At 45.1% G+C, this 22,933-nt stretch overlaps 1 long non-coding RNA gene and 1 pseudogene across 3 annotated transcripts; both read left to right on the top strand.

Annotated features, from left to right (window-relative positions):
• LOC131814152 (mitochondrial ornithine transporter 1-like) overlaps positions 1-22,933 on the top strand; it is a 161,593-nt pseudogene that overhangs the window by 27,091 nt on the left and 111,569 nt on the right.
• On the top strand, positions 6,872-21,765 carry LOC131814153 (uncharacterized). 3 transcript variants are annotated; one of them, XR_009347158.1, is made up of 6 exons: positions 6,904-7,019; positions 10,844-11,564; positions 12,238-12,406; positions 13,352-13,508; positions 15,652-19,576; positions 20,403-21,765. It is a non-coding gene; the product is annotated as an uncharacterized LOC131814153 (long non-coding RNA). The 3 variants fall into 3 exon arrangements; XR_009347159.1 differs by lacking the exon at positions 10,844-11,564 and having other exon boundaries at positions 6,872-7,012; XR_009347160.1 differs by lacking the exon at positions 6,904-7,019 and having other exon boundaries at positions 10,840-11,157.

The following is a 22,933-nucleotide window of genomic DNA, read 5'->3' as shown; positions in this document are numbered from 1 at the left end:
CTGAGCAGAGAGCCTGATGCGGGGCTTGATCCCAGGCCCCTGGTTTCATGACCTGAGCCAAAGGCAGAGGATTAACCTACTGAGCCTGCCAGGCACCCCTGAAACGTTTTTTTTTTTTTAAAGATTTTATTTATTTGGGGTGCATGGGTGGCTCAGTGGGTTAAAGCCTCTGCTTTCCGCTTAGGTCATGGTTCCGGGGTCCTGGGATCGAGCGCAGCATCCGGCTCTCTGTTCAGTGGCAAGCCTGTTTCCTCCTCTCTCTCTGCCTGCTTCTCTGCCTACTTGTGATCTCTGTCTCTGAAATGAATGGATAAAATCTTAAAAGAAAAAACAAATCTTATTTATTTGACAGAGAGAGACGACAAGCAGGGGGCAGTGTCAAGGAGAGGGCGAAGCAGCTTCCCCGCAGAACAGAGGAAGCCTGATATGGGACTCGATCCCAGGACCCCGGGACCATAACCTGAGCTGAAGGCAATCACCCCACAAACTGAGACACCCAGGTGCTCAGTGTGAGTTTATTTCTGGGCCTCTGTTCTGTTTTTTTGATGTATGTGTCTCTTTCTGTGGCACTACTGTACTGTTTTGATTACGACTGCTTTGTAGTGTTTATTTTTTTATTTTTTTTGGAAGGAAAAGGTTTAATTTAAAGATTCAAGATTCACATCAATATTAATGATAAAGTTACCTTTCTCTTGATAAGAGCTCAACTTTTGCCTTTCTCATTTTAACGTTTCTTCCCACATCTTTTCCAGTGTTTTTCTGTTACTTTCACCCCTTCTCTTCCTGTCTATTGTCCTAAGGATGCATTCCCTCCCTCTCCCCAGTAGTTTACACTCGATCTTTGGCAAAAGGCCAAGAAGTGATCCCCAGTAGTTTAGAATCTATACTTATACATAAGCTACAACGATTAAATTCATTTTAACACACTCTGTAACTTTACCAACATCTAGTTAGTATCCGTAACCTTCTTTTCCAATATTCCCCAAGAGCACTGTTAGCTGTTCATCTTCCTGAGTAGAAATGTGGCATTTTATTTTCCTGTTTTCCTTTTTTGATGTGGGAGAAAGATAATCTACATTGTGTGTATGTGTTTATAGTCACCCTAGATTGCTAAAGTATATCCTCCAGTGATTCTTTCAAAGAGGGTATGCAAGAAACAAACTGTGAATTCTTTCATATCAAAAAATGTCTTTGTTTTACCTTCAAAATAAAATGCCACTTTGGCTGGATGTAGGATTTGAGGTTTAAATGTTTTCCCCTGCAGAAATTTTATGTTACTGCCCCATTTCCTTCTAGCATCCATAGTGTCCAGTAAGTCTGCTGTCAGTCTGATTCTTGTTCCTTTGTAGGTTCACACTCCTCTTTCTGGAAGACTTTATGATTTTTTTTATCCTTGGAATTCCCAGATTCCTAGGAGTCTTTATTCATCAATCTTACTGAGTACTTGGTAAGCACTGACAGTCTCAAGACTTGAATTTTTCTTGGCACCTGGGTGGCTCAGTTGGTTAAGCAACTGCCTTTGGCTCAAGTCATGATCCTGGAGTCCTGGGATCCAGTCCCACGTCCCGCTCCCTGCTCAGAGCATGGTCTGCTTCTCTCTCTGACCCTCCCCCTTCTCATGCATTCTCTCTCTCTCTCTCTCTCTCATAAATAAATAAAATCTTAGAAAAAAAGACTTGAATCTTTCTTTAGCTCTGGGAAGTTTTCTTCAATTATTAATTATTTCCTCTGCTTCATTCCCTTTATTATCTTTTTCTGGAATTCCTGTCAAATGGATGTTGGAGCTTCTGGATCTCTCCTCTATATCTGGATCTTTCTTTATTATCTCTTTGGCCCTTTGCATTGTAATCTTAGAACATTCTTCAAGTTGATCTTCTAGATCATTCCTTGTCTCTTCAAGTATGTCTCTTCTGCTATTCAGAGCATCTATGGAGTTCTTTATTTCCAAGACAGCTGGATGATAATCTTTAATATTTCTAATCCCCTCTTTTATCTCTTTGAATTTATTAATTCACTTCTTCTAAAATTTTTTCTCTTAAATTACCTGTTTCTTTAGGTGTTGGCACCTTTGTTTGCAGAATTTTGTGTGTTTTCCTTCAAACTATGGTGATTCCTGATGGGTGTCAGGTGATTCCTCATGGGAGTACTCAAATTTGTACATAAATGCCTATTCTGCTTACCAGAACTTATCTCTAGTGACTTTGAGGGAGAGGCCAAACACAAGGTTAGACAGACTGTCCCAATTCCTTGATATGTCAGCATATCTGTTTCCTCTTTATTCTGGGGTTTTTGTTCCATCCAACGTTTCAACAATTTTCATCTAAGTCCCAAGCCACATAATTTTAGGCAATTTCTTTAAGTCCATTGGAGGCGTCTCTTTTCTCAGTCAGGAAGGCAAGTCTTTACATGTTCTACTTCATGGTCCTCTCCTTCGTCCCCCTATAAACCTACTTCCATTTCCAACCCTGAACTTTCTTCCTCCTCTGGCTCAGAATCTTCTACTTCTTTAGTTACAATAATCTCCAAGGCATCTTTGGTCATTTCCTCAACTCCATGCTTCATATTTACCACAGTATGGCATTGGAAGATGGAATCCTTTCCTCACATTATTCCAAAGCCACCTCTTCTCCCTTCTTCCGTGCCTTCAAGCCTCCTTCCTCCCTCCTCTTCTAACTCTGAGCCGTCTTCCTGTCGAGGGTTTTTCCTTCCACTCTGAAGATCCTTCCTCCTGAGTCTCTGAGTTCCTCAGCTCCTCTGCCCAGCAACCTTTAACTCTTTAACAAATAGCTCAAGCCATCACCAGTTTCGTCCCCAGTTCCATGCTTTGAGCTTACTAGTTTTATCTACTTTTTCTTGAATTTGTATCTTCCTCCTTCCTTTTTTCATTTTGTGGGAGTGTATCTTTCAGTAATTCTTTCATAAATGATCTCTGGCTGGTAAATTTGATGAGTCTTTATGTATCAGAAAAGGCCCTTCACCACCCTTAAGGCCTAAATGCTCATTTAACTGGATATAGAATTTAAATTCAAAATCACTTTCCCTTAGAATGTTGAAGAAATTAACTCCATTGCTTACTAATATTCAGTGTTGCTGATGAAAAGTCTGCTGCCAATGCAAGTCTTGCTCCTTAATCTTCTCTGGAGGTTTGTAGAATATTTGCTTTATTCTTTAAACTGAGAGGGATTTTTTCCCCCCATCTTTGCTTTGACCAGTTCGTCCTCTGCAATGTCTCTCTTCTCTCCTGTTTCTTCTGTTGGATGCTCTGTCTCTGCGTCCATCAACTGTATTGCTTATGGCTTCTTCCCCACTTCCCATGACTTTGTATTTTTGTGATTCATCATGGGGCAATTCCTTGCCTTGGTTTGTCTTGTATGCTTTAGCTTCATCTAATTTGCTAGTTACTTCTTTTCTTCTAAAAATCAAATTTTCAATATCCTCAACTATTTTAGAGTGTGCTGCTTCTGTTTTCTTAATCCTGTTTTTTATGTGACTATATCTTTTATTTGTTACTACTCCTTTTTGGTACGAGAATTCTTTGGATTTTTCATTCTAAAGTTTCCTTCAGGTCCTATTTTAAAAAGGATTTTAAGTTATTTACTTGAAAAAGAGAATGAGTGCAAGTGTGAGTGCAAACAGTGGGGGGAGAGGCAAGAGGGGCGGAGAGAGAGAGGGAGAAGCACGCTTTCTGCTGAGCAGGGAGTCGGATGTGGGCTTGGATCCCAGGACCCTGAGGTCATGACCTGAGCTGAAGGCAGATGCTTAACTGAGTCACCCAGGCCTCCCTCCTTCAGGTCATTTTTAAGAAATTGTCTTATCTTTTCTACCACTAAGTCCAGGTTTTCCATCAAGCCTTTAAACTTCCTGATGATAACTATTGACATGTCTCTGCATTTTCAGTCTAATATCTGAGCCATCTTCTGATCAGTTTCTGTCAACCGAATTCTTTCCCTATGGTGATATTTTCCTATTTCTTTGTGAAAGTCTAGTAATTCCTTCCTTCCTTTCTTTCTCTCAAGATTTTACTTTTAAGCAATCTTTTTTCCCAATGTAGGGCTCGAACTCCCAACCCTGGGATCCAGAGTTGCATGCTCTTCTGACAGCCAACCAGGCATGCCATGTCTAGCGATTTCTGACTGTACATGAGACACTGTTGATAAGTATTCAAAACAGAAGTATTTTATTTTTCTAAAGAGTAATTTTTGTTTTTTCCGGCCTGCTAAACTCTCCCAAGCTAAAAAATATATACATATCATCCAGTGAGAGTCTTCATCTATAAGGAAGTTATTTGTAGAGCAGTATTTGTCTTCAGCACAACTGTGTCTCAGTGCCTCAAAAAGGGATCCAGCCGGAGGACACATACACACGCTCGCCTGCACGCGTGCCAAAGGCTTTGTAGTATATCTAGAAATCTGGGATTGCAATACCTCTATCTTTGTTGTTCTCAAGATTGCTTTGGCGACTCAAGAACATTTGTACTTCCATTCAAATTTTAGGATTATTTGTCTATTCTTTGAAAAATGCTGGTGGTATTTTGGTAGGGATTGCTCTGAATCCATTGATTTGCTTTGGGTAACATGGACATTTTAACAATGTTTGTTCTTCCAATTCATAATCATGGTACAATGTTCCATTTGTGCTGTCTTCAATCTCTTTATCATTGCTGTATAAGTTGCAGAAAACAGGTCTTTTACCTCCTTGGTTAAGTTTATTCCCAAGTCTTTTATTCTTTTTGTTGCAATTATAAGTGGGATTGTCTTCTTAATTTCTTTTTCTGCTACTTTGTTATTAGTGTAAAAGAAATGCAGCAGATTTCTGTATATTTTGAATCCTCCAAATTGCTTCATTTATCAGTATTTATTTATTTGACAGAGAGAGGCATGTGGCAAGAGACAGAACACAGCAGGGGAATGGGAGGGGAAGAAGCAGGCTTCCCTGCTGAGCAAAGAGCCTGATATGGGTCTGGATCCCGGGACCCTGGGGTCATGACCTGAGCCGAAGGCAGATGCTTAATGACTGAGGCACCCAGGCACACTCTTCATTTATCAGTTCTAATAGTTTTTGTTGTTGTTTGTGGAGTCTTCTTTTTGTGAAGTTCTTTGTTGTGGAGTTTTCTTTATTTAAAGTAGACTTCATGTCCACTGTGGTACACAATGAGGTGCTTGAATTCATGACCATGAGAGTTAAGACCTGAGCTGATATCAAGAGTTGGATGCTTAACCAGCTGAGCCACCCAGGTGCCCCTAAGGTTTTCTGTATGCATTATCATGTCCTTTGAAGATAGTGACAGCATAACTTCTTCCTCACCAATTTGAATGTGCTGCTTCCAGTTGGTGAGGAGAGAAGAATTAGGCACAAAGGAGTCAGCTGCAAAAGACTGGGAGCAGGGGACAATGGTCCAAAAGGACTGCTGCCCCGAGCAACTCCACAGTCTCACTTTTATTGGATAGAAAATAATAGCCAACAGGATTGATGAAGGTCAAAGGTTAATCTTGTCTTGCAGACTAGCAAGAAGGAGGATCAAGTTTATAGTTAACCAAGCACATTCATAGGACTCCTCTAACTAACAATGGGCTCTTCTGGGAAGAGAAAGGAGTGACAACTGATTAGGGAAGCAGGCCTTTTCATTCCCCCCTGAGCTGACTGGGCTTTCCCGGGTGCTGTGCTTCCCTGAAGCAGGCAGCATTTAGCCCTGGGCGGGCCTGGTGTTCCCGACTGCCTGGCTTCCATGAAGGGGCGGCCTTCCGCCCTGAGGGAGCCGGGCATCCCCAGCTGCCCAGCTTCGTGGTCCTATATCGTCCTTCTCCCCAAAGACCTGTTGTCAGTATATGTATTTCTTAAGGCCATATCTAAATGTGCTTGGTAACTAGTAAAATCCTCCTGGGGTTACAGTTTAAGTAACAAATTGTTCTGAGGGGCAGCAGCATGAATGCCTTGTATTTCTCGTGTGATTGCTGTGGCTAGGACTTCTAGTACCATGTTAAATAAGTGGTGAATATGGACATCTCTGTCTTGTCTCTAATCATAGAGGGAGAACTGTCAGCTTTTCCCCATTGAGTGTGATGTTAGCTGTGGGTTTATTATGCTGAGGTGTGTTCCCTCTACATCTGCTCTGCTGAAATCCATCCATTTCATGGTGTACTTTGTCAAATGCTTCTCTGTATTTTGAGATGTTTATGGCTTTTGTCCTCTTGCTAATTGGTGCATTCCACTGATCAATTTCAGAATATTGAAACCACCCTTGCATCCCTGGAATAAAGCCTGTTTGATCTTGCTGAAGGATTTTTTTTCCTGTATTGTTGAATGCCATTCGCTGTTATTTTATTGAGGGGGATTTTTGCAACTGTGTTCATCAGACAAGTTAGCTTGTAATTTTTTTTTTTGTACTGTCTTCACTTTTGAGGTCAAAATAGTGCTGGCCTCCTAAAATGAATTTGGAAGTTTTCTTTTTTTGGAATGCTGTTTGAAGGATAGGGATTAACTCTCCTTTATGTTTCATAGAATTCACTTGTGAATCCATCTAGTCCAATTTCGTTTGTTGGGAGGTTTTTGTTTTTTTTTTTTTTGATTACTGATTTAATGTCATTATTAGTAATTGGTTCAAATTTTTTTTCTTTTACTTTATTTTTCCTTTAGATTTTATCTATTTACTGAGCATAAGCAGGGGGATCAGCAGACAGAGGGAGAGGGAGAAGCAGTCTCCCCACTGAGCAGGAGCCTAATGAGGGGCTCGACCCAAGACTCTGGGATCATGACCTGAGCTATCCAGGTGCCTGATGGGGCAGCTCTTTGACACCTTGAAAGTGAAGATGCAGATGTTCCCTGACCTGTACCGGGGCCTCACTGATTGCTGCCTCAAGACCTACTCCCAGGTGGGCTTCTGCGGCCTCTACAAGGGGACCAGCTCAGGGCTGATCGCCAACATCACCGAGAACTCGGACCTCTTCATGTGCTACAGCTTCTGCCAACAGGTGGTGCGGGAGGTGGTTGGATTGGAGAAGCAGGCCAGGCTGAGGTGAGTTGTGGGTACTAACACTTTCTTCCTTTGTTTAGAAAGAAAACGTTGTTGCCCAGTCAAAATTTTTATGATACCTTATGGGAAGAGTGTTTCCTTTTTTAAAATAACCACATTGTTTCTGATTGTGAAGTTGTCATGTAAAACTTGTAGAAGGCTGGTCAGTAATGCACCGTAAATAAGGAGGTGCCCTTACGTGCTGCTGTTCTTCAGGAAGATGCTTTTCAGATGCCCTGGTGGTACTGCTTCTCTTGTGGGCACCAGGGCTAGACGGGAGCCACAGGTGCAACTTGTGAGCCGAGCTTTGGGTTCCCCTTCATCAGAGTGCAGAGGACTGGAAGAAGCTGCCTGAGCCAGACAGGCTGGAGAGCAACTTGGAATTTTAGGAGGAGCTGGAAGCGTCTGTGAAGATGCGGATGGACTGACTCTTTGGCCAAGTCTGCCCAAACATCAGACTTCGGCTTGTGCCACGTCCTCCCTTGCATATTTATTTACACAGAGACCATAGAGGATTCAGGAACCACTGGCATGTGTAGCCCTCCCTTTTTTGAACATTGATTTATTTTAAATCATTGAAACTTATATCAGGTTCATGGTTGGGCAGATAGCCGTATGGGTTGTTTCGGTAGGAACTGGAAACCCATTTGCAACTCCGGTCCCACCTGACTGTAGGCCCCTTCTGTGCAGAAGTGTTCTCTGGAGACGCCTAGTGATCTCAAAGATGTGCCCTTTTGTTCGCAGGAGTTTTGTCTTCATGGATGGAACGTGTTTTTTAAAAGCTTGGGACTGGGTGGAATCACCCATGGAGATAGCATCTATAGAGGGCTGCACATGGATTCCAGGACCTTCCAGCACAGAAGGGGTCATGAAGAGGAGGAGGAAGTAAATAAATAAGCAGGAGAGAAACCAGGAGAGTGTGGGATCTCATGCTAGAGACTGACAGAAAGAACACTGTAGCGACTGTCACTCTTCCTGCTAGAGGGGGACACTTTCTGTGGGACAAGATGGGATGTTTAGGTCCCCTGCGACATTCCCAGAGGAGGATGCCTTATGGAGAGGATGGAGGTAGGAAGCAGCCACATGAGGTCCTGGAGGAAGTCCTACAGCCAAGAAGCCATTCTGTTTCATGTGGTCTCACCCCGTACCCTCCTCTCCGGTCCTGGTGAGGCAGGAGGGAGCTGCGTCTTCATCCCACACAACAGTGTTTGCTTATTACCTGGCAGGGAATGGCCACCTTAGAGTTGATGGAGCTGGGGCACCCACACCTGTCCTGTTTTGTTCATCCCTCCTCATGATGTGTGAGAGCAGCAGAGCTCTCCCTGCCGTTCTGTTTTAAAACTGGGGACTCCCGACTTGGAGATACTGGCTTAGGATCCTATTACTTGAGCTCATAACTGAGCACAGGACCCAGAGCCATGTCTTCCGAGTCCCCGTCCAGAACTCTTGCCGTAAGACCAGAGTCGGGACTCTAGACTGTGGTAGGGGTCAGGTCTAGAGGAAGGCGTGGTCAGTAGAGGCAATGAAAGGAAAGCACTGCTTGGAAAAGCCTGCCGTGAATTTCAGCAATGATACCGTAAATATTTGCATGTCCTTGGCTTGAATGCCACCCCGAGTAGAGTTCTCCTCTGACCATTGTCCACATGGGGTCCTAACACAGCAGGAGGGTTCAGGTACAGGTTTGTTGAATGGGAGATAAGCAGCCGATTCTTACCAAATTCCATCCTGTGCCTGCTGCGGTTTCAGTTCTGGGTCTAACGCCTCTCCTGCAGGTGCAGCCTGGGGCCCCGTGTGCCTCACTGGGCGCCCAGGTAGGGGAGAGGACTCAATGTCCACTGCAGGTGTGCTTTGGCCTTGCTGTTGCACTAGAACAGCGTGCTCATACTCAGGCCCCCGACTCTTAGGCTGAAGGGCTTCCACACCGATCGATGCCATCTTTGTTCCCGCAAACCTGGCTGTTCTGGCTGCTGGTCAGCAAATTGATGAAGAGTGCTCGAGGGAAACGAAGCCTGGATCTGCAGGCTGGCTGAAAGACTGCAGAAGCCACCTGAAGCTTTGGTCTTGACAGTCAACCGAGTACGTTTGAACCATGTTGGACAGTTTCCATTCGCTAGAAGCTGAGCACCAGCAGAGTTGCATGTCGATGGGTAATGGCCTCATACCCGATTCTCTGAAATGAGAAGCAAGTCTGGAACACAAGCAGGGTCTCCATCCTGGAAGAAAGCCTCGCTCCCCACCAACTCTTCTGGAAGCAGACAGGCTTGGGCCCTGCCCTCCGTCTGCCCATGGCCCCGATGTCAGGTCACCGGGGACCAGAAAGTTGGGGCTGAGATTGGAGGCGGCCCTTGATTTTCTCTTCCTGTCTGACGTCCCTTTGTGTGAATGTTTAACGGAACCCCGGACAGTCGCATGTGCTCGGTCTGTTAGGCTTTTGCTCACGGTTTGGGGAAAGCTTGGGAGGGGATATCCGTAGCCTGGGAGGGGGTTGCCTCATGGGGGTGTGGCGTCCCGGTGGTTAGGTGACGCAGGCTGCCGGCTTGACAGGTGAGAGTCAGGGAGCCAGTCGTCCTGTGAGCAGCTCACTCTTCCTGCCCAGTCCCGGGTGCCAGCAGAGCTCTTGTGACCGAACACTCCCGGGCTGGAAGGGATCTTATTTTCTGAACCTTGGGAACGCTCAAGAGAATTCCTGACAGTTAATTTCTCAGACTTTTCCCCGTATTTTTGAACTCTGATGGGACCTCGCTTTCACAGCCCTGCTGGTGACTGTGGCTGCTTGTACCAGACCCTCCTGTGGTGAAATGAATGCTTGTGTTTCGTGCATTTGCTTCTCCGTTTAGATTCCCGGTGTAGCCATTTTACCTCCAGCCCTGGAGCTTGCTGACCCCTCCTTCACCCCCTCCTCCCCCGTCCTCGCTCCTGCTGCCCTCTGGGGCTGAGGTCAGGAGGTCGTCAGCGGAACTGGGAAATCTTTTTTGCAATGAGCAGCTTTTTGGTTAAAGATTTATTCTGGGCTTTCATCTGCAACAGTTACTTTGTACATGGGGTTGTTCCAGGTTGGATTTGGGGCATGCCGGGATGGCCCCAGAACCTCGCTTTATGAAGCTTAGTGGCAGATACGCCGAAGTATCGTGATGGTGTGTCTTTGGGGTGGTGGCTTCTGCATAGAGGCTTAGGCGTGGGGGATACATTCCGTGCGTGTCGCTATGACTATGACTAATAAAAGGAGCTAGATCTTGCAGTCAGGCAGAGCCAGGTCTGAATCCTAGCATTGCCACATGGTAGTGGTGTGACTTCAGGTACATTAGGTATTCTTTTTTTTTTTTTTTTTAAAGATTTTATTTATTTATTTGACAGAGAGAGATCACAAGCAGGTAGAGAGGCAGGCAGAGAGAGAGGAAGGGAGGCAGGCTCCCCGCCGAGCAGAGAGCCTGAAGCGGGACTCGATCCCAGGACCCTGAGATCATGACCTGAGCCGAAGGCAGAGGCTTTAACCCACTGAGCCACCCAGGCACCCCTTCCTAAGGTAGTTTTAAGGAAAGTAATTGTTGGTTCCAAAAACTTAAGCGAATGGACACCTTGCACAAAGGTAAGTATCGGTTGACAATATTTCAGGTGTGGCTATATACTCCTGGCCTACACAGGGGTATATGGTACCTTGGGGTTAAGACTTGGTTCAGAAGGCAGGCCAGTCCTGTTGAGTTGGATCACTGTGTTACATTCCCATTATAGAATGGGAGCTGAGTTGTAAGAAGGACCTAGATAATGACTGATGCCTGATAAAACCTTCTGAAATGCTTTTGATCACCGGGGGGTTTGATTCTTCACTGGTCCAAGGGAAATCACCTGCTGAGAGCACTGTGAAGATAAAACACACCAAAGATGTGGTTTCTGCTGCTGTTTTCCTGACCGAGAAGGCCTGCCATGGCGCACACCGTCAGGAAGAGGGGTCTAGACAGAAAGGATCCTGCATTACTACTGTTCCAGGGCTCTGATCAGCCTGAAATAGAAGTTCTTGCCTACTTACTTTCTAAGAACTAAATCCTCGGTGCTTCTTGCCCTGTAGAGTTTCTAAGAATTTCCTTTGTCTTGCCTTCAAGTAACATCTACTCCCTTACTCCTTCACTGCACTAACACAAAGCGAAAAGACCGTAAGCACTTGAACAGATTCCTTCTATACCCACCCGTTCGAAAGAAAGGTAGAGGAGGGTAGGCACAGAAGGAGGTAGAGGAGTGGGCGAATATGAGGGCATTTGATTCTTGCTGAGCTGTACAGCTCCTTATTGTAATTTCTCTTACTCACTGTTGAACAAAAGTGGGTATTGGCTCTTTTACATCTTGGATAATATCCAAAATGTATGAATGCAGGTTTTTTTTTTTTTTCAATGAACCAAAAAGTGAATTTGTTTATTGAGGGCAAGAGGATGCAAGCAATATAAAAATCAGAACTTGTCTGGCTTTCCCTGACTTTTCTTTCTCCGCCTGTCAAATGTGCGTTGGATTTTATTTGTACATGTTCTGAGTGTCCCGGTCTGCTCCTGGAATCCTTTATACAGGGGTAAGCTGTGGGCAGATTCCTGAAGTCCACCTCCACCAACCACCCTTGGGCAGAAACGGTCATCAGGCAGGAGTGTTGGCTCAGTAGCACCTACTTTCCCCTTATTTCTTGTGTACCATGAAATAGACCTTGCCTGTGATGGTGAGCCTTGCAACTAGGAAAAAGCAGCTCTAGGAACCCGCCCTGCCATGGTTGCCCTGGTCCAGGTCCATCATTGTTTTGTCCACACTCAGAGGAGGTCTTTCTGATTTTCCAGAAATCCAGGATACTCCTTCTCCAGGAGTGTTCTCAGGGCTTCCTTTGCTGAGTGGCACACTTGGAAAATGTGAACATGGTTCCATTTGAGACGGGGTTCTGGCGTGGTCTGCTGAAGTCTTGGCCAGAGGCACGGTGGCCACACACAGCTCTCTATGAATACACGCTTTAATGATATTTCCTAGCTGTTGGAAAGTTCAAGTGAGAACCGCTGTCCTAAAATAAAAGGATCTGTGCTTCTCTGAGATTTCCTCCCTGTAGAAGCCTCATTTTCAGAATTTGGGTCCCTGGGTTTCTAGAATCAGCCATTCCCTGCCTGCCCAGGGTTGAGCCAGGCCTGCGACTGGATGGAAGTGCCAGCCTCATCCCCAGCCCCCCATTTCCCAGGCCCTAAGCACAACTCTCTGTCTCCCTGCAGCACAGTCTGGTCCGTGGTGAAGAGCATCCTCAGGAAGGACGGCCCCTTGGGCTTCTACCACGGCCTCTCCAGCACCTTACCCGAGAGGTGCCCAGCTATTTCCTCTTCTTTGGCGGCTACGAGCTGAGCAGGTCGTTTTTTGCATCAGGAAGATCGAAGGATGAGCTAGGTAAGCATTTGGCTGGGCCAGGCCGCGCCCCACAGTGGCCTGCTTGTTGCAGAGGCTGTGGGGGTCTGCTAGGCACGGAGGTTTCTGGAGGCTTGGAAAGGACCTTGGCACCTTCCTCTGGGTGCACTCATGTCCTTGCCACGGGAGTGAAGCTGTGCATCCCAGACTTCTTTACTGGAGTAACATTTTAGGGGAGAATATAGAAATTACTTTCCTGTGGGAAATCACCTGTAAAGCATTTTGCAATAAGCATAAAACTTGGTAACAAATCTTGAGTGTGTTTCCAGAGGACTGAAAAGTGTCATTCTTTCTAGCTTGTCCTGTGTACCTGCCTGACGCAATCACGTCAATGTTTGGCTTGCAGGAATGATTACTTGTGAATTCTCAAACACATCACTTCAGTGTTTTGGGCTTATTCTGGGGTTAGGCAAGTCCCAGGCTTAACTGTCGTGTTTAATAAGACAACTTTGTCTTTCATGGTAAAGGAAGAATCAGGGCTGTGGGGCATTAACATAATGAAATACTGCAGACTGAGAGGGTTGGAAAAAACATGACCTGTGTTTCAGTGGCCACTGTTCTCATTCCCATGGGGTGGGGGGGCGGGTTGCCCTGTTGCTGGGGGCCTGTTGGTTCTGTGTGGACCAGTCCTTCGTAGGGCAGGCCAGGAGGGCCACAGCGCCACAGTGGCCAGCACTGATATGGTCCGGTGATGAGGGGCAGACCCAGAGTGCCACATGGGACCTTGTGTCCTCTGAGCAGAGAGCCCAAAGGGGGCTCGATCCCTGAGATCAGGACCTGAGCTGAAGGCAGATGCCTTACTGACTGAGCCACAGGTGCCCGAAGTATCAGCATTTTTATTTGCATCTACCTGCACCCAATACCACCTTGACCTCTGGAAATGCTGTCCTTGAGACAAAAATGCTGTTGGCTGCTTTCCTCCTCCAGGCCCTGTCCCTTTGATGTTAAGCGGTGGAGTTGTTGGGATCTGCCTCTGGCTTGCTGTATACCCAGTGGATTGCGTCAAATCCAGAATTCATGTACTTTCCATCTGGAAAACAGGCAGGATTTATCAGAATCTTTATAAGCATTATGAAAAATGAAGGTGAGTCTTCTCATTGCAGAAATGGAGTGGGTATGTCTAGACCGGTCCTTTCCCTGTAACCCTCGTGGAGGTCGATCTCGTGTGTGTGGTTGCTCTCTTCCCCTGCCCCCTGTCCTTCTTCTAGCGCCCCTGCCTTAGCTTGCTTCCATTCTCAAGAACGTTTGCTGTCCTTGTTCCTCGCTTCTGGGCCAGGATTCTTTGTTCTAAATAGCCCGGAGGGAACTTTAAAACTCCAGATTGTGCCTAAGGGGACAAATGCTTGGAAGACAGCACCCCTTGTTCTATAGAGTATAGACAGTATCAGAAAAGGATCTCTAACAGAACCACTAAAGGATTTAAAAGAACGTGCTGCAAGTCCGTAATGCTCAGACTTCCTGAAGGTGATTGGCTCTGAATTTTGAGAGTTAACGTAGGAGTATCAAGATTTTCTAGGAGATGTTTGTATTTGTATAATGCCCGGATCGTGCCTCTGGTGAGCAGAGACCTGTCCTTTCAGCATCCGCTCTACATCTTCCACCTCGGGATGTGAACTTGATTTTCCGAGAGAGCGGCCACAGGGTGTGGAAACGGTTCAGTTCATACTCCAGAGTTGCATAAAGCCTCATAGTTGCGCAGAGCCCTACGCCTCCCTCATCCACTTGGATCATCATAACAGTCTGGGCAGTGCCAGCTGTGGACACGGGACTGTGCTTTTGGCCCAGTGTCTTGCGGTTCTTGTCCTCCCGAGTGACTGTGAGGCTGCTGCCCTCCTGTGTTCTGGGGCTGCCTCGCTCTGCCCGGTCCATGTACCAGGAGCGAGTCCAGGACTCGTGTGTGGTACCTGAGCGTCGCCAAGATTTGCTGGAACACTGGATGCCTGGCCTCGTTGCCGTGAGCCTCCATCCTTCCCGTTCGTCCAGGGACACCTGGACAGAAGCCCTTCCGTCCCTTGTCGGCATTCTGTGTGTTGTCTGGATCTGTCGGTGTCCAGCCCTGGGCTCTGCGGCTTTACAGGGTCTCTCTGAGAAGGGGCATCTCAGTCTTTGATCACTTCTTGTCTTCTAGGAATAATGGCCTTATATTCTGGACTGAAACCCACAATGATCCGAGCGTTCCCTGCCAATGGGGCGCTCTTTCTGGCCTACGAATACAGCAGGAAGCTGATGATGAGCCAGTTCGAAGCCTACTGAAGTGTCTTGGTGAAACGAAATCCAGGTTTAGGCACGTGACCCCGACAGTTCATCTCAGGGTTTCACGGAGTACAAGACCAATGGGGAATTATTTTGGTTTCATAGGAGTTCTATTTTTTTGGTCTTCCCTTATACTCTAAATCTTAAACTTTGTGAAAAGGGCCTCCATTTTATCCTATTAATTTCTGCCCATAATCGTACTGAAATCGAACTCAGTTGCTGCTCTTGTCCTTGGTGGGACATTTAGGGTGAGCTGCCGGCCTTACACAGCATCTGAAAGGCTAAATATAGCTCCCTCGGGACTTTGCATAAACCTGTATGTGTCCGTGCAGCTTGCATGGTTACATGTTAGTAAGGCGTCATTTGGTTCCATGTTTAATTCTCAGATCTCACCAGAAAAACTCTGAGGTAACCATGTTTCATGAAGATGACTATGAATGATTCCTTACTCTAGATGTAGGCTCTCTTTTAGAACCTTTGTACATGCACTGTGCTAAGTGGCTGAAGTTTAGTTTTTCTGTGGTGCTTGACAACTGAACTATCTGTGTAGATTTTGTAGAGGAGAACATATCCGCAACTGGTGTGGCTTCCATGTTCACGATTTAAGTTAGGAGTAAGCCTCTTGGACTTTCCCAAGATGTTGTACTGTTAAAATAGTGCCATTCACTTCCTAGGTGGGATCATCTTGTGCCCCTGACACATTGTGAGGTGTGGTGAGAGCAGCACGCCCCTCACCTGTGCCAGCTCCCCTTCTCTCCCAAAGAACACCCCCTCTGCTGGGCCTTGGGTTGAGGGAGGTGCTGAGGGGAGGGGGCCCTGCTGCTGTGCTTTGTGAAGGCCCATGACCGCCAGCAGGCCTGCTCTTCCGTCTCTGGGTCCTGGCCTGGGTAGGATTGCAGATTATTTCTTTGGACCATCTATGGCCTGCTGATGCACTTTGGCCCACTCACTCACTCACTGCCTTCACCGACCAGAGACCCTTCCCGGGAGCAGAGTGCCAAAGCCAAGAGAAGCCCTTGTTCCCTGTCTGGTGCCTGAAGGACAGTGATCATGGGCAAGGTCCTCTTTCGGATGGAACTGGACAGAACCGAGGGCTTGTCCTCCACAGTGAGTGATGTTGGGGTGACCCCTTTGTTTACATTTATCTCAGGATCGCTAACTGCCATGTTTCTTATTGGGTTGGAGCCTTTTACATTTGGTACTGGCAGTCCGTGGATTTTCAGGATTGTATATAGGGGGTGACTTTACAAAGCAATGAAACAAGCCAAGTAATTTTATTTAGCTATGCCATACGAATGCACTAACCACCACCACAAACTCCAGGTCACCTGGTGGAAGAGGGTCCCTTCTTGTCCCCACTTAGGCAAGCCTCATCATACCGTGCTGCTCCAAGACCAGCAAGGGCTCTCTCCGAAACCAGTGTTCTTAAGCAGGCTGACGCTGCTAACATCTGTCCCGTGTGTGTCTGTCCTTGTTGGCACAGTGTCCCCCTCGAGTGAAACCTCTGGTTTCCTGAAGCTTTTTGTTCTCTGCAGAGGCTCTGTGCTAACTCTAGCCCACGCGCCAGAAGCCAGAGGGTCGGGGCAGTGAGCAGCTGCTCTTTCTGTATACTGCAGCTGTGCAAGTTGGCCCAGCAGCAGCATTCTTCTTCTGCCTGGTTGTGTGGATGGGGTTGATGTAGCAGGAAACTGTTCTATTTTTTAAAAATAGCTATATTTCCTATTATGTTTTGGATAATTCTATTCCAGGGTAGTCTGATCTATTTGAAAAAAAAAAACAAAAAAACAGTATCATTCTGATGTACCATGATGTAAGATTCTCGAGTTGTTCAAGGAAGTATTTATGTCAGGTTGTAAGGAGGCAAGCCTGTAAATTGTCCTTATGTGAGCAGAAGCACAAGAGTGTAGCAACTCAGTGGCCAGGAAATTGGATGCATCTTGGAGGGTTAGGGAAGAGGAAGCCTAACTGTAATCTTCTTTCAAAAAGCAAGTCTTGAAAATTGGGGTTTTCTCCTTAGTGCCAGCTAAGTATCTACCCCCCACCCCTGCCCCCTCTGCATAAGTCTGCCACCTGGTCTGCCCCTCTGGCTTATGGCTGCATGCATGTTCAAGGGAACAGTACAAACTATGTTTCTGTAACACGAATTATAGCAAGTAATGTAGTCAGATCTTTTCCTAAAGAGCCTTTAGATGGGCTTTTGCAACTGTAGCTGAGACCCTTTGAGGACTATTTGGAGGGAAAAAGAGCACCTGCATCCAGGCATGTTCATAAATAAGGACATTTTATTTATATAATATATAAATATATAAGCATATACATAATGACGTTAAGGTACTTAGAATAAAACAACATCCAGCAACGAAGAGAATAGGATTCCCTGTGGACACTGGACTAACCAGTGTTTATAGTGAAAAGATGATCTTCACAGAGTTCCCTACATTTACATGAAGTTGGCTGGAAGCAGAGTCTGTGTCAGGGGCTGTACTTTAAAATCATCTAGATTTCTCTAGGCAGACATTTCCTTTGACTTCACGGTGATGTTACAAAGAGAAAGAATCTACTGTAACGTCTGCTTATGTTTACCCAGATTCTCTTGTCCTCCAAGGACTGACTGCCTGTGTAATTGAAGCTTGTATCACAAGCTCTGCCAGGACTGTTTATAGGAACGGTCCTATGGGCTCAAGCCTCGTACTGCTGCCAGTCGGAGGTTTTTTAAATAGCTTAGAAATGACCTCTTTAATCTGACATTACACATGTGAAAGCAGGGACTACTTACCCAATAATACATAATAAACCTCACGCAATATTGTGAGGAATCATTTTAAATGTTATTTTGATATGAAAGTTCTTTTAAACTCTTAACTTTGGCACACAGTCCCCAGGAACAGTAGTTCTCTCAACTCTGGCATACCTCCTTCAGGAAAGAAAAGGACCACTAACCTTTTATAACGTATAAACTTAAGGTGTCAAAAATGTGTATGTAAATGTACTGTAAGTATACATGCAAGGAAGGAGGGTTAGGAGACCTAAATGTGTGGCAGGGGTGGTGGGGAACACTTATTCAAAATGCAGCTCTACTGCAAAGTTCTCACGGTAGATATGCCAGGTTTTTTTTTTATGTGGATTATCCAGTTGGTTCCGTGGAAGGTAAAGCCTAGGAAAGAAGAAACATGTTTCAAGCACAGAAGGCCAACCAGGGTTAGTCTTAGTCCCTCTCCTGTGCCTCAGTTGGCACATACAAGTGGAAGGGCTTGGTAACATCTGGGATGGCCAATGTTGGGGCAGTCAGTAAGGCTGTTTGTAATTCCCAAAATGCTCCTTCTGCCTCAGCTGTCCACTCTACCATAGTGAGTCCTCCCTTAGCCAGTTCACAGAGAGGTCGCACCATCTCCGCGCACCGCAGTATCCACAGCTTGCAGCAGCCCAGCGTCCCAAGGAACTCCCTCATGGAGACCGAAGCCTAAGTAAGTGGCGTGGCTCCGACAGAGCTGTGTTTGTATTGCTGACCCCCGATACCCTTTTCCCTGCAGAGTCTGCAAGAGAGCTCTTGTCCCCCACAAGCAAGACCCATAGTCCTCAGCGGCTATTTCTACTATTCCCACTAACTCAGTCCTCCTTCAAGTACTAGAGAACTAGAAATCGAGAGAACTTCCAGACTCAGGAACAAATTTTTAGATAGGGAAGAAGTTTCTCTGGAATAATAATCTTCAGTTAATTAAAAAAAAAAAAAAAAGATTTCCCAGTTTAGTTACTAGAAAGTTATTTTGAAATGGGAGAGTATTGATTTTTTTTAAAAGATTTTATTTATTTATTTGACCACAAGTAGGCAGAGAGGCAGGCAGAGAGAGAGGGAGAAGCAGGCTCCCTGCCGAGCAGAGAGCAGAGAGCCAGATGTGGGGCTGGATCCCCAGACCCTGGGATCATGACCTGAGCTGAAGTCAGAGGCTTAACCCACTGAGCCTCCCAGGTACCCCTTAAATAGTATTTTTAATCTAATATTTAGCTTATGAAAAATGAGAATGTTTGCCATTGTCATTGCTCTGAACATGAGTGTGTAACTTCTCCTGAGATGTCACAAAGTGTACAAGTGTTACTCTTTACATGAATTTCTAAGCCTCAGTGGCTTTGTTTTCCTATTGAAATCATCAAGCAGAACTGCCAACAACTAACAGTGTTGATCAAGTTAAAGTTTGTGCCCTCCTCCACCCCCTGCTTGCTCCCCGTTATGGGAAAATCTGTTCAATAGTGAAATGGTATGTGTGTGGAAGCAAGTGACCTCGGTGGTTCCCATACCAGCCGGGCTCCCCTTTGATCCCTGAAGCCGGTCTGAACACTCGCTCAGTCAGTGGTCCGAAGCAGGAGCTCCACTACAAGCAGTACTGGCCTGGGCAGTGTTGCTTAATTTTGTGATTTTCAAGGGCCATGAGATGAAAACTCTATCATGTGTGGGTATTCTTGTCATTAATACTGACAGTCAACTATCAGTGTAACTGCTGCTTGTAGAAATGGATGAGGTCTTTGGACATAAAGTGGCATCAGTCTCTGGTCAGCACGATGTAAACTAGGTTGGAGGACTATTGTCTAATTTATATAGAAAAAAACACATTTCCTTAAATTTTGATAGGAATGGCAAGAAAAAGCCAATTCTTAAAGGCTCCTTTGTGTCGTGAGCCGAGGGTTATAGAGGTTAAGTGCTGTGTGTCTAAGGGCTCTAATTGTTCAACATATATAGAAAGGAGGGAAAAGGAGGAATTTTAATCTCTTTGGAATTAGTTTTTAGTATCATTTTTACTATGAAAGTTAACTTTTTTTTTTTTTTTTTTAATTTTCGGATCTTCCTAAATATGACAAGTGTCCATTTTTCTTTTGGTTCCATACATCTTTTGTACAAAATAACAGGTATGGCTCCAGTAGAAATGGCTTAATCTCCAAGATCTGTGTAAGGCAGAATGGCACTCCTGCCCTCAATTTATAGAAACCAAGAAATCCTCAAGTCCCCCATTCTTCATTATGTAAAATATAGGGTTAGTGTTGAGAACCACTGTGGCCTTTTCCTCAAAGTCCATGCCATAGGACTGTGTCATAGGAGCTGAGACGTATTCCAATCAGATCTAGGTGTGGTGATAAATCCTTCCCCTTGCAAGTGTAGCAGGAGTCTGCTCAGTTACTCCGAATGGGCAGGTCCACCGTGTGTGGACTGATGTGGACTGATGTGGTCTACTGGTGACCTACCACCTACCACATTCTAGGCCAGAAAGGAAAGCATCCTCGAGGAAGACTTTAGCTAGTTTAAAGGTGACTGATACAACTAGATCTAGGGCAGAAGTTAGAGGACACAGTAAGCATCCGTGAAGACAGCTTAAAAAAAAAATCATGGGGCACCTGGGTGGCTCAGTGGGTTAAATCCTCTGCCTTCTGCTCAGGTCATTATCTCAGGGTCTTGGGATCGAGCCCCACATCGGGCTCTCTGTTCGGCAGGGAGCCTGCTTCCCCCTCTCTCTCTGCTTCCCTCTCTGTCTACTTGTGATCTCTGTCAAATAATAAAATAGTATTTTTAAAATTTTATTAACATGAATTATGTATATGTTCAAAGGAAAGATCTCCCTCATTTTTGTGTGTGTGTGGTTTTTTTTTTTTTTCTTACATTTTAGTATGGTATGAATTTCTTTTTGCCTTTTTTTTTAAATTTTTTTTTTATTAACATACAATGTATTTTTATCCCCAGGGGTACAGATCTGTGAATCGCCAGGTTTATACACTTAACAGCACTCACCAAAGCACATACCCTCCCCAATGTCCATAACCTCACCCCCCTGTCCCAAAGAAATAGAAAAATGTTCCATGCTCATGGATTAGAGGAACAAATATTGTGAAAATGTCTATGCTACCTAAAGAAATCTACACATTTAATGCAATCCCTACCAAAATCCCATCCATGTTTTTCAATGAAATAGAACAAATAATCTTAAAATTTATATGGAACCAGAAAATACCTCAAATAGCCAAAGGAATACTGAAAAAGAAAGCCAAAGTTGGTGGCATCACAATTCCGGACTTCAAGCTCTTACAAAGCTGACATCATCAAGACAGTACAGTACTGGCACAAAAACAGATACATAGGTCAATGGAACAGAACAGAGAGCCCAGAAATAGACCCTCAACTCTATGGTCAACTAATCTTCGACAAAGCAGGAAAGAATGTCCAATGGATAAAAGACAGCCTCTTCAACAAATGGTGCTGGGAAAATTGGACAGCCACATGCAGAAAAATGAAATTGGACCTCTTCCTTACACCATACACGAAAATAGACTCCAAATGGATGAAGGACCTCCATGTGAGAAAGGAATTCATCCAAATCCTTGAGGAGAACACAGGCAGCAACCTCTTTGACCTCAGCCAGAGCAACTTCTTCCTAGGAACATCACCAAAGGCAAGGGAAGCAAGGGAATAAATGAACTTTTGGGACTTCATCAAGATCAAAAACTTTTGCAAAGCAAAGGAAACAGTTAACAAAATCAAAAGACATCTGACAGAATGGGAGAAGATATTTGCAAACAACAAATCAGATAAAGGGCTAGTATAAAAATCTATAGAGCTTAGCAAACTCAACAGCCAAAGAACAAATACTCCAATCAAGAAATGGGATTGGGAGGGAGACAAACCATAAGTGACTCTTAATCTCACAAAACAAACTGAGGGTTGCTGGGGGGAGGGGAGTTGGGGGAAGGGGGGTGGGGTTATGGACATTGGGGAGGTTATGTGCTATGGTGAGTGCTGTGTAGTGTATAAACCTGGCGATTCACAGACCTGTACCCCTGGGGATAAAATATATGTTTATGAAAAATAAAAAAATAGGGACGCCTGGGTGGCTCAGTTGGTTGGACGACTGCCTTTGGCTCAGGTCATGATCTCGGAGTCCTGGGATTGAGTCCCGCATCGGGCTCCCAGCTCCATGGGGAGTCTGCTTCTCCCTCTGACCTTCTCCTCACTCATGCTCTCTCTCTCACTGTCTCTCTCTCAAATAAATAAAATCTTTAAAAAAAAAAAAAAAAGAAAAAAAGAAAAAAAGAAAAAGAAATGGGCAGAGGACATGAATAGACATTTCTGCAAAGAAGACATCCAGATGGCCAACAGACACATGAAAAAATGTTCCACATCACTCAGCTTCAGGGAAATACAAATCAAAACCACAATGAGATACCACCTTACACCAGTCAGAATGACTAAAATTAACAAGTCAGAAAAATGACAGATGCTGGTGAGGATGTGGAGAAAGGGGAACCCTCCCACACTGCTGGTGGGAATGCAAGCTGGTGCAGCCACTCTGGAAAACAGTGTGGAGTTTCCTCAAAAAACTGAAAATAGAGCTACCCTATGACCCAGCGATTGCGCTGCTGGGTATATATCCTAAAGATACAAACGTGGTGCTCCGAAGGGGCACGTGCACCCGAATGTTTATGGCAGCAATGTCCACAATAGGCAAACTATGGAAAGAACCTAGATGTCCAGCAACAGATGAATGGATAAAGAAGAGGTGGTATATATATATATAAAGGAATACTATGCAGCCATCAAAAGAAATGAAATCTTGCCACTTGTGACGTTGTGGGTGGAACTAGAGGGTATTATGCTTAGCGAAGTGAGTCAGAGAAAGACAACTATCATATGATCTCCCTGGTATGAGGAAGTGGAGATGCAACATGGAGGGTTTGGGGGGGTAGGAAAAGAAAAAATGAAAGAAGATGGGATCAGGAGGGAGACAAACCATAAAAGACTCAATCTCAAAAAACAGACTGAGAGTTGCTGAGGGGAGTGGGGACGGGATAGGGTGGTGGGGATATGGACATTGGGGAGGGTATGTGCTATGATGAGTGCTGTGAAATGTGTAAACCTGGCGAGTTACAGACTTGTACCCCTGGGGATAAAAACACATCATATGTTTATTAGAAAATTTTTTTAAAAGTGCTCTGACAGTATTTACAATTAAACATTTTTGGGGCACTTCGGTGGCTCAGTGGGTTAAAGCTTCTGCCTTCGGCTCAGGTCTTGATCCCAGGGTCCTGGGATCAAGCCCCACATTGGGTTCTCTGCTCAGCGGGGAGCTTGCTTCCCCCAGCCCCCTCTTTGCCTGCCTCTCTGCCTACTTGTGATCTTTGTCAAATAAATAAATAAAATCTTTTAAAAAAATAAAATTAAACGTTTTTATTTTCATAGATATTTTTTCAAATCAAAAATGAACTCAAGTAGTCAATAAA

Source organism: Mustela lutreola, chromosome 13 (genome assembly GCF_030435805.1).
Source record: "Mustela lutreola isolate mMusLut2 chromosome 13, mMusLut2.pri, whole genome shotgun sequence".
NCBI lineage: Eukaryota > Metazoa > Chordata > Mammalia > Carnivora > Mustelidae > Mustela > Mustela lutreola.
Note: the sequence above shows the minus strand (reverse complement) of the source record. Positions and strands in the feature narration are given on the sequence as shown.